The sequence below is a fragment of the Ahaetulla prasina genome, chromosome 3 (assembly GCF_028640845.1).
Source record: "Ahaetulla prasina isolate Xishuangbanna chromosome 3, ASM2864084v1, whole genome shotgun sequence".
NCBI classification, from domain to species: domain Eukaryota; kingdom Metazoa; phylum Chordata; class Lepidosauria; order Squamata; family Colubridae; genus Ahaetulla; species Ahaetulla prasina.
This window is the reverse complement of record NC_080541.1, coordinates 38,226,404-38,241,741: the sequence shown is the minus strand read 5'-3', so window position 1 is coordinate 38,241,741 and position 15,338 is coordinate 38,226,404. Positions and strand designations below refer to the sequence as shown.

The window sequence follows — 15,338 nt, the reverse complement described above, 5'->3', positions numbered from 1 at the left end:
ACTTGGGATCACATGCTGCATTTTTAAACAGGAATCACTCTGCTCAAACTTTCTGTACACCAAACCAAAATGTTAATATATTAAATATATATTATCTTGTCCCATTTCACACAGTTAAGTATAACATATTTTCCACCCACTGAGAGAATATAATGTCTTTATGGGCACTTGCAAAAATGTTAAAATCTGCAAAAATTCAGCAGATGTCTGGAAGGAATATTAATTTTTAAAAATTGATTCCTGAATAAAAGGGTAGTATGTCAATTCAGGACACCAAAATTATGAGTTTAAATTCCAGACCAATAAAAAATTCAAGAGTTTAAAGCAAGCTGAGTGTCACCCTTATCATCTACATTTGTTTAATGAAGATAATAGAGCACATTTAAATAATGCTTCAATCTTTCACCTGAATAAGTCAATCACTCAAGTGCAAGGATAAAAATTAATTCCTTGGGATACTAGTATATAAACATGTCCAAGTTTGGACTGTCTGCTCATTATTTCTCTTTTTTTGGGGGGGGGGAGTATGATGACAAACCAATTATTTGAATGCATCTTTTGCCATTTGCCTCATGGTAACATTGCATATAGAATATGAATCTTGAACTTAGTAGCATAATATTTATTAAAAAGAGAGAAAAATCAGTGGATTTAGTTCACATAGCATATTTTATATATTGCTAAGAGTATAAGGGATACGGTGGCTTAGTGGGTAAGACGCTGAGCTTGTCGAACGAAAGTTCAGTGGTTCGAATCCCTAGTACCACGTAACAGGGTGAGCTCCCATTACTTATCCCAGCTTCTGCCAACCTAGCAGTTTGAAAGCATGTAAAAAATGCAAGTAGAAAAATAGGAACCACCTTTGGTGGGAAGGTAACAGCGTTCCATGCACCTTTGGCGTTGAGTCATGCCGGCCACATGACCAGAGAGACATGTTCTGACAGTGCTGGCTCTTCAGCTTTGAAACGGAGATGAACACCACCCCATAGAGTCAGGAACAACTAGCACATATGTGCGAGGGGAACCTTTACCTTTACCTAAGGGTATACTGAGACAAAATTGAACACCTTTCTGATATTCCTAACAGTTGACGCCAAATAGGGCCACACAATTCACAAAACCATATAATATTGTCAAACATTTCTGACATTTTAGGAAGCAAAGAAATTTCCTGACAGTCTTTTGGGGCCCCTATCATTGATAAACAGAGGACAATTCTTTCTTTTTACACTGTACCCTGAAAATTGTCTTTTTATCATTGATGACATCAGCAGTGCTTTTCCTGTTGATTGGAGACCTTTAGATCAATTTCACAAAAATCAGAGTTTTCTTGGAATTGTGCTACATTTTGATGAAGTTACACTGCATAGTTGTTTCTGGATAGACAACCCGGCAAATTACAAGCAATAGCACTGACTTAGGCAATTTTATTTCCTTAAGCTCTGGAACGACCTTGCTACTCAGGCTTGTAGTTATGGATCCTCTAAGAAAGAATAGTTGATTAGAGCACTTATGTTTTAATGTGGAAATCTACTAGATTCCTGAACTTGAACCCAATATCCATTATCTTTTATCCTGACTCTTAACTTACTTTTTAAACTCTTTCTTCCAGACTATACTTGATTCTGCTTCATTTCATCTTTTATTTATTTATTTTTATTTATTTATTTAGTCAATCATATATAAGATAACAGGTAAAAGTATAAACATAATTTGGATACATGAAAAGAGTAAGTAAAAAGGAATATTAGGACAGGGATGGTAGACACGCAAGTGCACTTATGCACACCCCTTAGAGACCTCTTAGGAATGGGATGAGGTCAACAGTAGACAGTTTAAGTTTAAAGTTTTGAGGGTTTGGGGAAGAAACTACAGAGTCAGATGCATTCCAGGCACTGACCACTCTGTTACTGAAGTCATATTTTCTGCAATAGAGTTTGGATCAGTTTACCTTGTGTTTGTATCTATTATTTGCTCATGTTTCATTGTGGGTGAAGCTGAAGTAGTCATTGACAGGTAGGACATTGTGGTAGATAATTTATGTACTATGCTTAGGTCAGACTGAAGTCGGCGTAGTTCTAAGACTTTGTCTTAGTCGGCGTAGTTCTAAGACTTTGGGCTTAGACTTTGTCTGAGCCCAAAATTTGGAGTCTAGTAGCATAAGGTATTTTATTGTGAGCAGAGGAATAGTGGATTTTTCTTGTGAAATATCTCTGGACTCTCTCAATTGTATTTATGTCCGATATGCAGTGCAGGTTCCAGACAGATGAGCTGTATTCAAGAATTGGCCTAGCAAATGTTTTGTATGCTCTAGTTAGTAGAACAATATTACCAGAGAAGAAGCTATGCAAGATTAGGTTACTAATTCTTAGTGCCTTTTTGGCAATGTTGCTACAGTGGGCTCTGGCACTTAGATCTTTAGAAATGAGTACTCCAAGGTCCTTGAAAGAGTGAGGGTCATCTATAAGGTCATTTCCATGTAATTTGTATTTTATGTTTTGATTTTTTTTGCCAATGTGCAAGATAGAGCATTTGTTGGTTGAGATTTGAAGTTGCCACTTGTTAGACCAATCTGACACATAGTCAAGGTCTTTTTGAAGGGTAGTTGCATTGTCTGTAGTGTTGAATAGTTTAACATTGTCAGCGAAGAGAACACAGTTGCTTTTAATATAATCGCAAAGGTTATTTATGTAAAGTATGAAGAGTGTTGGACCTAAAACACTGCCTTGGAGAACACCCCTATTAACATGTACAGGATTTGATAGAGCACTTCCTATTTTGACCACTTGTCTCTTTGACAGGAAGGCAGCTATCCATTTATGTAGGAGTCCAGAAATGCCATAGGATTTTAGTGTTAGAAGTAATTTGCCATGTACCACTGAATCAAAAGCTTTACACAAGTCTATGTAAACTATTGCTTTGCCCTGATCGAGATGTGTAGTCCATATGTTTTTGCAATGTAGTAGTTGTAGATTACAGGATAATTTTTTTCTAAAACCAAATTGTTTGATAGAAAGTAGGTTGTTTGTCTCTAGGTGGAGGGTAATAGATTTGTTAATAATTGATTCCATGACTTTGCAGGTGACGCAACATAAAGAGATTGGTCTGTAATTTTCAACTAGGCTAGGGTCTCTCTTTTTGAAGATAGGTATGACCTTGGCTTGTGACCATAGGTAGGGCAAGGTGCTGGTACTGAAAGATTTTTCAAAAAGTATGCTTAGAGGTTCAGCAATTGCAATGGAAAGCTTTTTTAAGAAGTATGCGCATACTCCATCAGGTCCAGTAGATAGAGATGGTTTTAGATTGTGTAGTGCCTTTTCAACGTTGCCTTCTGTAAAATCAATATGTATAGGATCACTGTAGTTGTCTGTAGTATGGCTGGGAAATATTGGGTGTGTGTTGTTGCTGTTTACAAGGACTGAGCCAAAGAACGTGTTAAAGAGATTGGCTTTAACGGTTTCGTCAATGCAGTCTTCATTGTTTGGTCCTTTTAGGGGTGGGTGGATCTCGAGTCTTTAAGTTTGTTGTTTACAAAATTATAAAAGGCATGGGCGGATTTTGTGTATAGAAGGTTTTCTTCTTGCTTGATGTGATAATTGGTGCATTCAGTCTTTATTTATCGGCATAGTTTTCTGTAGCAGTTTTTGAAGTTAGCTACATAGTTAGTTTTATTTTTTCACCAAAGAGATTTTTTTCTGGACTGTAAATTCCTTATTGATATTGGTAGTTTATTTTTTCTGGTTTTGTGGGATATTAGTGGTACATAAAGTTTAATGATTCTTTTGACTTTGCGCAAGAAAGTGTTTAATGGTCGTCAGCAGTATTACAGCCAGAGAATAGAATTTGCCAATCAAGATATGAGAGTTCATTGTCTATGTGATCATAGTTGAAAACAAATAATAGACAATTACAACCACATGGCATCACCATAGCACAAATTAAAGTTTCTGAAACAACTTAAGTAAATCAAATCAGCAGCCAAGCGAAACAAACAGGAGTAATCTACAACATACCGTGTAAGGACTATAACAGTTACTTTGATGACAGACAGGATGTAGGAGATGACCAGGCTGAGCCCAAGGGCAGGGTTGAAACATGTCATCAGTTTTGAGTTCCTTCACACCTACAGAGATCCAACTCACCTTGAATTCCATTGACTGCCAATTGCTTTTACCATTAGTAATTCAGATTCTTATACAGAACTCAAGCTTGCAATAAATCTTTAAAGTCATTTGAATTACTTGAATTTTCTGATTTCCCTGGCACTTGGTACTAGAAAAATGTGTCTATGAACACCAACTAGCAGTCAGAAGACATGATGGAAACACATTCATTTATGGACAGACTTAACCATAGTTTCATCTTACTGTCAGCATCCTGGACTAAACTAAATCCAAAAACACTTGGGAATTCCTGGAAGCTTGGACTTCAGATAAATCAGCCATCAACAGGCACACAGAAATAAACAATATTTACAAGATGTAAGAGATGACTAGGCGGAACTCAAAAGCGATCATATACCTATCAGTTTGGAATCCTTACGCAGCCACAAGAGATCTAAACCCAGCCCCTCCCCCCATGAATTCCATTGATTGTTATCTAGTGCCAATTTAACTTGACCATTAGTAGATCATATTCTGGTGTATAGGTAGCAGGTAATCAACTTTTAGTGCGTTGAACTCAATTCCTGTTCCAGGGTACTTGTGCCAGATATAAATCATTAAAAAAAAAAGAGACCATAAAAACGCTAAAAAGAAAATAAAGAAACCAGAGCACCTTGGCAGCAATCAATACCCAAGTAGGCAGGGATTTACATGAGGGGCACTACCAGACAAACAATCCAGCAGTAAACAGCATCCTAATCAAGGAACTACCAAAGAGAAAACAACTCCCCACCAACACTGGCAGGGAAATTTAATGTACCATATATAAACATCATTCCCTTCTAGAACCAATAATGTTACCTAGTCAGGTTGTGAAAAATCTGCAAGTAAGCAGCCAAGAGAGCACCAAGAATCCCATGTTTTATTTTATTCTTAATGCTCATTATTATATTCTTGATTTGTATTCTTAACTCTTCTATTAAATTGATACTTGGTTTTTAACTTATAGTTCTTATATTTTTGACACACTGTCTGATCCATACTTTGCTTGAAGGGCCTTCAGAACATGACTGCAGCATTGTGTTATTCCAGGGACACTTGGTAAAAGAAAAAGAGGAATTAAAGAAAAAAAATTTGAACTCCAGGCCCTTCTGAAATATTACCTTTTCTTTTTTATCCGTTCCCAGATTTCTGAATTATAAATCCAATTTTTTTACACCAGCTGTTACAGAATGCCCTTTTCATTTCAGTAAAGGATAATTTGGGCTTATTCCCTGTGTCATTTTAGCAATACTATCCAAAAGTTACATTGTTTAATTGACAGTATGTAAGATTTTTTAAAGAAATGGTATAAGTTGCTCTGGCAATAAAATAAGAGATGAGAAAAATGATGGAATGAAATGAACAAAAAGCAAGACATATTTTTGTATTGTCACAGGGGTAGGAAAACCCTCAGCCCTAAAAGTACTATCGATGTGATTTATTTCTTAATAAATGAGTATATTAAATAACTAACATAGCAGCGGGATTACGACCTTGAGCGGCATTACACACTTCATTGATGAAATGAGGCATCCTCTGTTGCTTCACTGCTCCAAGCCATCTTATAAGTGTCATTTTTACTAATCTTCTTTGATAACGTAATTGATGGTAGTCACCTGAGGAGCCAGGTCCTTAGGCCAAAATCAAACACTACAGAGCCATGTACTGCTCAGTCAATTCTAGAGTTCCTATTGTCTTGAACTGATAAACAGTTCCATCCAAGATAGGATTTAACTGTAGGACCAGATGAACAATCTGTATAACACAGCTAATTAGAGCAGTTGGGAAGGCCTCAGGAAGCTTTTGTAAAAGAGAGTTTCCATAGTGACTGCTTCCATTTTTGTTTGTCAGGCCCTATGAAGAAGAAAAAAAACACACACCCTGAATTTCTGGAAACTTTCCAAGGATTGTTTGTCCCTGTTGGAATTATAAGGATGATCCAAATGCCAGAGTCACAGTAAGATATTAATATTTACCAAGAAGCATGAATACTGAGCAGTGAAATCAATGAGCAGTGTACAAGATGCTCATGCATCTATTTTTTCCCAAACAACAGTTCAATATTGTGAGTGGGTTTTTTTGAGGAATGTTATGCATTTTATATTTCTATATTTGAAGAAATAATTGAAGCCTGATTTAAGGAATATGAATCATAACAAGAGAATGTTGTGATTTGGATTCATGCATGTCTAGTAACTGAGCTGAGTAAGCTCAGAGCAAAACTGTCTGACTATTCCCATTACGGAGAGAAATAAATTGTAATTTAATTTAAGTTACAATAATTATTTTTAAATATGCATCTGGGCAAATAAATTAGCTTATGAAAACAATGTGAATGTGTGGTCTCGTTCTTGCTGTTTTATTTCCTCTGTTCTGATGATGTACAAGAGGTGATTCTATGTACCATATTTTTCAGAATATAAGATGCACCTTAATTTTTGGGGAAGAAAATGGGTGTGTGTGTGTGTGGAATTCTACCTACCAGGTTTTCATCTGGATAGTCCCAGCACACTAGTTCGCTTGCTGGTTTTAGGTTAGGGCTGGCTGCGACTGTGCTTCTAAAGCACTGTCGGAGGGCAACTGATTGTCAGAGGGAGCAGCAATTAGAAAAGCAGGCAAAGCACAGAAGATTGCTTTGCTCGCGTTGGAGCTGAAAAACAGCTTCAAAAGCACAGCTGATCCTTGGAGGGAGCTCCAGTGACTAAAGCAGGCAAAGCACGAAGGGATAATAGAATAGAATAGAATAGAATAGAATAGAATTTTTATTGGCCAAGTGTGATTGGACACACAAGGAATTTGTCTTGGTGCATATGCTCTCAGTGTACATAAAAGAAAAGATACGTTCATCAAGGTACAACATTTACAACACAATTGATGATCAATATATCAATATAAAATCATAAGGATTGCCAGCAACAAGTTATAGTCATACAGTCATAAGTGGAAAGAGATTGGTGATGGGAACTATGAAACGATTAATAGTAGTGCAGATTCAGTAAATAGTCTGACAGTGTTGAGGGAATTATTTGTTTAGCAGAGTGATGGCCTTCGGGAAAAAACTGTTCTTGTGTCTAGTTGTTCTGGTGTGCAGTGCTCTATAGCGTCGTTTTGAGGGTAGGAGTTGAAACAGTTTATGTCCAGGATGCGAGGGATCTGCAAATATTTTCACGGCCCTCTTCTTGATTCGTGCAGTATACAGGTCCTCAATGGAAGGCAGGTTGGTAGCAATTATTTTTTCTGCAGTTCTAATTATCCTCTGAAGTCTGTGTTTTTCTTGTTGGGTTGCAGAACCGAACCAGACAGTTATAGAGGTGCAAATGACAGAGAGAAGGCAGCAGCTGTTCCGGGTAGCCATTTTGGGCACCGCGCGGGGTTACATTTAGAATATAAGACGGACCCAAATTTTCAGCCTCTTTTAGGAAGGAAAAAAGTGCATCTTATAGTCCAAAAAATATGGTAAATATTTTTTTTTTCCTAGCAGGAACCGTGCTATCACCCAACTTTCTAAAAAGAAGAGGAGGGGAAGGAGAAAAGGCTGCCAAAAGGTAAAAGATAAATATGAAGTGCACAAAGATGTGAACTAACTATATGTAGATGTGAACGAAGAGCCAAACTTGAAATGTATAGAAATATAGGAGTAGAGTCTCATATTTTTTAAATCTCCTTTTACATCTTATATCTTTTTTTAGTTAGACACTGCAATTAAAATACTAGCTCTGAGATAATAACAACAGTTCATAATAAGATTTTGAATCTGCACATATATTATACTAAAACATTATGACTTTCTAGGTTATTGAGAAGAACTTGTTTTGTATGATGTTCAGCACCAGCTAAGGAACCGATAGCTATGATTTTATATTTTTATGTATGTAATAATAATAATAATAATTCTACTCTGTTTTGTGTCAACAGCTTTTCACTACTCTGTAACTGGAGTTAGAATAGGCAAGATAATGAAAGTCAGAGTGTGACCTTAAAAGCAATTGAACAAACCAGACAATGAATGAAGATATTTGGACAGTATTAAAGCAATGATGGAGACAGAAGAAAATAAGAAATTCTTTAGGGCTGAAAATATTTTGATGACCCTAACGATATGGGTGCATCCAGGGTGCTTCTTTTCTTTCCATACCATATTATAAATTGCTTTCAAAGCTCTCCTTGAACACTAGCAGAAATAATTGTACGGTTCACTGAATTGCAATAAATCTGGCATGACTCAGAAAATAAACCAATAATGCAATGTGCTGTTTCTTGGTGTGTATATGTGTTGCGTTTATTGCCTTTTTAATAAGATTGCTTTTATTATTAGGAAAGACAACCATGCTGTATATGTTATGCTTGTATAGAAATAACAATGGTGTGGCCAAGAGGTCCTTGTCTTCAGCTAAACATGCAATAGATCTTGTTATGTATAAGCAATATGTGGGCCTCCTTATGACTGCGAATTATGCAGTTAAGAATGCTCATTCCAATTATTTTTCTATCTAAACTTCTTTACATTTTCTACAAAACATGCAAATGTAGAGGGCTCACACTGTGCAAGAAGTATGTAGAGAAAAAAGAACTAGTGAAAAGAAACTACAATTAACCTTTATCAAACTTAGTATTTATTAATGGGTTTGAAGGACATAATAAAAGTAGTTTCCATCTATGTTTGGATAGAACTTACAAGGTGGGCATTAACTGAAAAACTGACACAAAGCGTGGAAGGAACATTCTCTGCTACTCATAAAAGTAGCTCAAGGAAGCCTGAAAAAAATTGGTCTGCTTTTGTGACTAGCAGAGAGGGTGCAGTGTTGAGCCCACATGAGATTCAAAGTACTTTTGAGTCATTTTCCAAACTAGGTCAGTCCTAATATCTGAGCCACAATTGTAATTGATCTATAATGCATTTTAAATGGATGCTAAAATGTTCCATCTTTAAATTTCTTTCTTATTTTGGAGTTTTTGTAATTCCATTATGGCTTTTATTTGCATCTTGGGTACTTGTGTGGAAAAAGAGAATTAAGAAAGATGTTCTTTTTAAAAAAAGATTTCAGGATCAGGAGTTTGTCAGAAATACCAAATTTCATAATGCATATAATAACAATAGGTTTTAAAAAAATCCAACTTGTATTTTTCAAGCTGGCCAACTTTTACTTTTTGTAAAATTTTCCTGATTAAAGTTAATCCCAATGGTGCTTTTCAAAAGGCAGCTGGAATTTCTTGGTTTTTTCCTTGAAAACATTTCTCTTCTCATCCAAGAAGCTTCTTGTAGAAGTAAAAATCATAAAATAGCATTAGCCATTACTTTATAGCTATATTTTAATGGCATTTGTGTGATAAGCAGCACAACAGGACCTGGAAGAGGGGGTTGAAAAACTAACAGCACATATAATATTCACATACCATTTGTATTCCATTTTTTCCAGCTTTAAATTTATCCTAGATTAAATAGCCTTTCATACAGGAACATTCCCCCTTCTTGAGGAAAATACTTTACAGAGTTGTCCATTTATTTATTTTTACATTTCCATATAGATCTAAATAGAAACACTACATTAATAGCTATAATAAATTTGAAGAAAGAAAAAGAAACTGAAAATTGCATTATGGAAAGTGACAGATGTATATAAGATTTACATGTGTTGATTTTTTTTTTAAAAAAATGAAACCTGTCAGCTAGTGAAACATTTCTAATACCTTTCCTAAGTCTTCACATGCAGGGTCAGCTTTTTCTATCAAAATAGCAACAGGACATCTTCATCTCTATAAAGATCTCTTTATAGAGAAAATAGAAAGATGCAACTTAATTGCAATACTACCGAAGAGGTCATATTTAATAAACAGCAGCTTATCTTTCAAAAACGTTGGCATGACTATTCATAATATTAAGCCATTTTATATAATTTTTTCCCAGTGGAAAAAAGTTCATTACTGGTTTCGTTAGCTTATCTTCCCCACATTCTTTGTTGTAATGCCAAATAAATAGTTTGTTTTGTATTTTTCATAAAGCCAGAATTTTTTTTTACATATTTGAATGTAATAGAAAGGAAAATGCAAGGTGCTTTAAATGTAATTGTCAAAAAAGCATCTATCACATAGAAGTTATTGTACTTTTTTACCACATGGAATTTTTACATGTTGATAAATTCTTAAGATCAGTGCAAAGCAACTATAGAGCTATTTATCAAAGCTACAGCTCAGTATTGTAAAAAAATTGCATTTAACTATTTTCATTTAATTAGATAGAAAATAAATTAAAATTTGCATGGGTATTCTGTTTATTTTAAATTGAAAGAAACCATATGTGGTGTTCTGTGTTTTATTGTAGGGTCATATTTTCTTGTTTCCTCATGCTTCAGTTAACTGCTTTTTCAGATCTGGAATATGGGCAGGGAGATAATAAGGAATGACAATTGGGTAATCTAAATAGTAACATAAGATGAAAACCAAAATAACTGGAAATAATTGTAAGCATTTTGATAGTGATTAGAAAACTAGAAGACATACTTAATTCCTCATTTATTGACTTGATTTATTATAACAGTTTATATCCTGGTCACCACTGGGCTCTAGGAATCTTATACTTCTAACAACATCAAAATATGATCCATAATATAATCAGTAAAGCCCAATAAAATGCATATACTCCTCCAGTATGTCAGTTATTCCATAAATTCCATGAAAAAAACCATTGAACTGGTTAGTTTCAGTCAGCAAGTGAGCATTTTGTTCAGTACTGAATGCTGCTGCAAGTCCTAACAGAAGTAGGAGTGGTGGGCCACTCCATCCAGATCCTATCACAGGTTATTCTCAAAAATCACCCATCTGGAAGATATCTAGATCAGGGGTCTCCAACCTTGGCAACTTTAAGACTTGTGGACTTCAACTCCCAGCAAAGCTGGCTGAGGAATTCTGGGAGTTGAAGTCCAGAAGTCTTAAAGTTGCCACGGTTGGAGACCCCTGATCTAGATAATCTGTTTTATCCAGGCCATCCAGCCAGATGTGTAGTTATTTCCCAACCACTTTCTTTATAACCTTATCTAAAAAGGGCAGGTTTGTTGACTTTTTAATTATAAATAAATAAATAAAATAGATACCATAAATTTAGAGGTATATTGATGTTTCATTGCTCTTACTGACATGGAGTAGGCTCCCTGTTAAGCTTATGCCAGTGTTTCATCATTCCCATTTGTCATGGATCTCCTCCTTTTGTAGAAGGGAAAAACATTTGCGAGAAATATTTATGGGCTCAAGCATTATTTGAAAAGAGGCCCAGCCATGTATGCCCAGTTTTAAACACTTAGATAACATTTTCATGCATTTGCCTGCAGGCAAAAATATCAACAGGAGGTCTAGCAGACCTGTAGTTAAGTGAATATAAACATGGTTTCCAAATATTCACCTGCATTCCCCATTCTTACAATAGCTTCCCTCTGGTTTTTTGTGGGTTTTTTTTTTTGACAAAATGTTTTCTATAACTCCCCCAAATGCCAATATTAATATTAAAACCGCAAGTGGTTATTTTGATTCATAACACTTCCACACAGATTAAACAGTCTGAATATGAAACTAGTTTTGTTTAGGATCAGTTATAAGGATGTAAATAAGTAAACAAGTCAAGTTCTTCAGTACGTTTCACTAGATGTTAATGCAACTCTACCCTGAATTATAGAGGCATGTGGTGGCTCAGTGGCTAAGACACTGAGATTGTCGATCGAAAGGTTGGCAGTTCAGCGGTTCGAATCCCTACTGCTGCGTAATGGAGTGAGCTCCCGTTACTTGTCCCAGCTTCTGCCAACCTAGCAATTCAAAAGCACATAAAAAATGCAAGTAGAAAATACCTTTGGTGGGAAGGTAACAGCATTCCATGCCCCTTTGCCATTTAGTGATGCCGGCCACACGACCATGGAGATGTCATCTGACAGCACTTGCTCTTCGGCTTTGAAACGGAAGATGAGCACTGCCCCCTAGAGTCAGGAATGACTAGCACATATGTGCAAGGGGAACCTTTACCTTTATCCTGAATTATAGAACAACAGGGTCATAAAAAGGGAAGAAGTTAATATTATAAAGAGAAAGTCATAGATCAAGACAGATACAATTATATATCATACTTAAGATGCAGATCAGGTTTTATTATGTTGATGAAAGAAAGAATTCTAAGAATACTTACAGAAAAACAGCTTTTTTGTTGCTAAGATATAGAAACCATAAATTGTACTAATCTTGCCCTACTCAAGTCCCCACTTGTTTTTCTGATTTCCTCTCCCCGCCAGTACCTATTCTTTCTAACCAACAAATAGAATGTTAATTCTGTCAGAAACACAATGAACTGTTGGCAAACACCCGGTTTATTCAGGCAGTAATTTATGGAAGATCCAGCAAATAAAAGGATTAACTTGCTAATTTGCAGAAGCTGGGTAGCCCAGTCATTTCTGCACTGATTCCTTTTCCCTAAACAAATACTGAACACAGCTTGCCCAATCAGATGTATCACTAAGACTTTGGGGATTCTAAAGAATAGATTATAATAGAAATTAAAGATTATATTAAGATTAGGTTCCAGAGATTTAATTGTGTTAATTAGCTGCGCAATTGGAACCAGGAGTCTTGTAACACTTTAAAGACTTGTTATCTGATGAAATGATTTGTAATTCAACAAAAATTATGCATTATGTTTCTCTTTTTAAAAGTATTTTCGGAGCCACAAGACATCATTATATTTTGATTAGGATGAATTTAATAAATCATGTCCTCCTTTTACTTCTTATTGTCAAATGCCATGCATGGATCAGAAGCAGGATTTAACACTATAGGAGGGGAATAGAATTAGACTATAGTAACAAAAAATTAGGTAAGTTTTTTCTTTATGACTAACCAATTTTATTAAAAGGCATAAGATAAGTGATCTGGAACATCAGTTGTATGGATTGGCTAAACTGATGTAGGATATAAATTGGGATGAGAAAGGGAGGGGAACAGAGGGAAAACCAGAATAATTACATAAATTAATATGAGACAGATTACAAGTTCCTTATTAATTAACAGTGTTGGGTGTTAAATAAAACATTGTATTTGTTGAGGCCCTTTCAGATAGCCTGACATTTTTTATTTATGTGAGTTCAGGAATCTCTCACTCAGAGGTCTTCTTAAACTCTTATTTTTCCAAAATGTTTACCTTGAGATCTACAATGGAGTATTCTGTGAGTTTTAAATGCTCTGGTATTACTTTGCCCTTGTTTTTAGCCCTGAGTCAATAAGTATGTGTCCCTTGCATTTTGAACCAACTGCTGCAGGGATGGGATCCACTTACCTTCGCTACCAGTTCGCAATGGGAGCATGCATGGGGCGCTTCTGCACATGTGCAGAAGCTCCTGCACATGCACAGAGTATCTGTGATGTTGTCTGGGCAGGTGGGCGAGCCTCCTGCCGCCGTTACTATCGGTTCGCAAGATCCAGACCGAACTGGTAGCAACCCACTACTGAACTGCTGTCTTCAAAAATTATTTAATTTCCATCTGTTACAGTGTCATGACATCATGATTCAGGGACTTGGCAATTGGTTCACCATTACAATGGTTGCAGCTTCCCACTATCACACAATTGTCATTTGTAACCTCCCCTGATGGCTTCTCACAAGCAAAATTAACGTAGAAGCTTACATCCATTCACAATACCTACCTACCCACGCACACGCCTATAGCACCTCTCTATCTGTCTCCATTCTGTGGTATCTGGCTGCAAAACCCATCCACCTGCCAGCCTGCTTGCCTGAAATTCCCATCTCTTCCCATGGTGCGGACATGTGAAATCTTTGCTTAAAAACTTGCACCTGGGGTTACAACAGCAACCAGAATTGTTGGGATTGCTGTCACTAAATGATGTGGTAATATGATGTCACATTTTATAGCCACATTGCTCAGAGGGAAATTTGGGAAATTTTATATCCCAATTGCCATCGTAACCTGAGAACTAGAGAGCCACGCTGATGTAGTGGTTAAGGCAGTGATTCCCAAACTGTGAGCCGTGGCTCCCCAGGGAGCCGCGCTATCGTCATGGGGGCGCCGCGGAATATCTGCGCCCGCTGGGTCCGGCGCTGATGCGCCATTTCTGGGGCATCTGGTGCGCATGCGCAGTTGCAGGTCGGATTTCCGGGGGAGCCGCGGGCACGTCTGGTGCGCATGCGCAGTTGCAGGTCGGATTTCCGGGGGAGCCGCGGGCGAAAAAGATTGGGAACCTCTGGGTTAAGGCATGAGACTTGAAACTAGGAATCTGTGAGTGTTGGTCCTGTTTGGGCCAGTTGCCATCTCAGGAAGAACGGAATGGCAAACCACTTTTGAAAAACCTTGTCAAGAAAACTGCAGAGACAAGTTCAGTTCAAAATCTCTCTTTCTCTTTCTCTCTCATCTATCTATCAAGCTAAATAAAGGTGTGAGTTACTGTTGCTTAGTTCTTGTGTCCCAGGTAATGTCTCAACTGTTGTACCTACTGAGGTTGGTGTAGACCAGGGCTGAAAACCAGCAGGTTCTGTCAGGTTCTGGAGAACTGGTAGCAGAAATTTTGAATAGTTTGGCGAACCAGCAAATGCCACTTCTGGCTGGTCCCAGAGTGGGGTGGGAATGGAGATTTTGCAGTATCCTTCCCCTGCCATGCCCACCAAGCCACGCCCACCAAGCCACACCACACCCACCAAGTCACACCCACAGAACTGGTAGTAAAAAAAATTGGATTTCACTACTGGTGTAGATCCCTCTCACCATGCCTTGTACCTGATAATCCAGCAGGAAACATTAATTTCCTTAAGTACTCCTACTTTTTTTTTGACAAAATTTTTCATGATGATGCAGTGGAACAAAAATCCAGCAGTGAGGTTTCCAACATTTTGAAGTAGGAAACAAAAATTATAGAATAGAATTGTATTGATACAGTTTAAAAAGCAAAAACTTCAAAATTCCCTTTCCTAGGAAAAATAAGATAGAGGTAGGAAATCCTGGCTCTATTCTTACATGTGATATTGTACTAGCATTTGATTCACTGCAGCTGCTTATCTCACATAATCCTTGTATGCAGAGAAGGCTTCAGGAGATATTCTCCATCCTTGATATGTTAATTGAATGAATGAATGATTTTGATGAATTATATATACATACATACATACATACATACATACATACATACATATGAATTCATCAAAATCTTCAA

At 36.8% G+C, this 15,338-nt stretch overlaps 1 long non-coding RNA gene across 1 annotated transcript; it reads left to right on the top strand.

The window, feature by feature from the left end:
* Positions 1 to 6,013: 6,013 nt before the first annotated feature.
* LOC131194909 (uncharacterized) lies at positions 6,014 to 8,365 on the top strand. Its single transcript, XR_009154347.1, has 3 exons — positions 6,014 to 6,102; positions 7,624 to 7,690; positions 8,061 to 8,365. It is a non-coding gene; the product is annotated as an uncharacterized LOC131194909 (long non-coding RNA).
* The last annotated feature ends 6,973 nt before the right edge of the window (positions 8,366 to 15,338 follow it).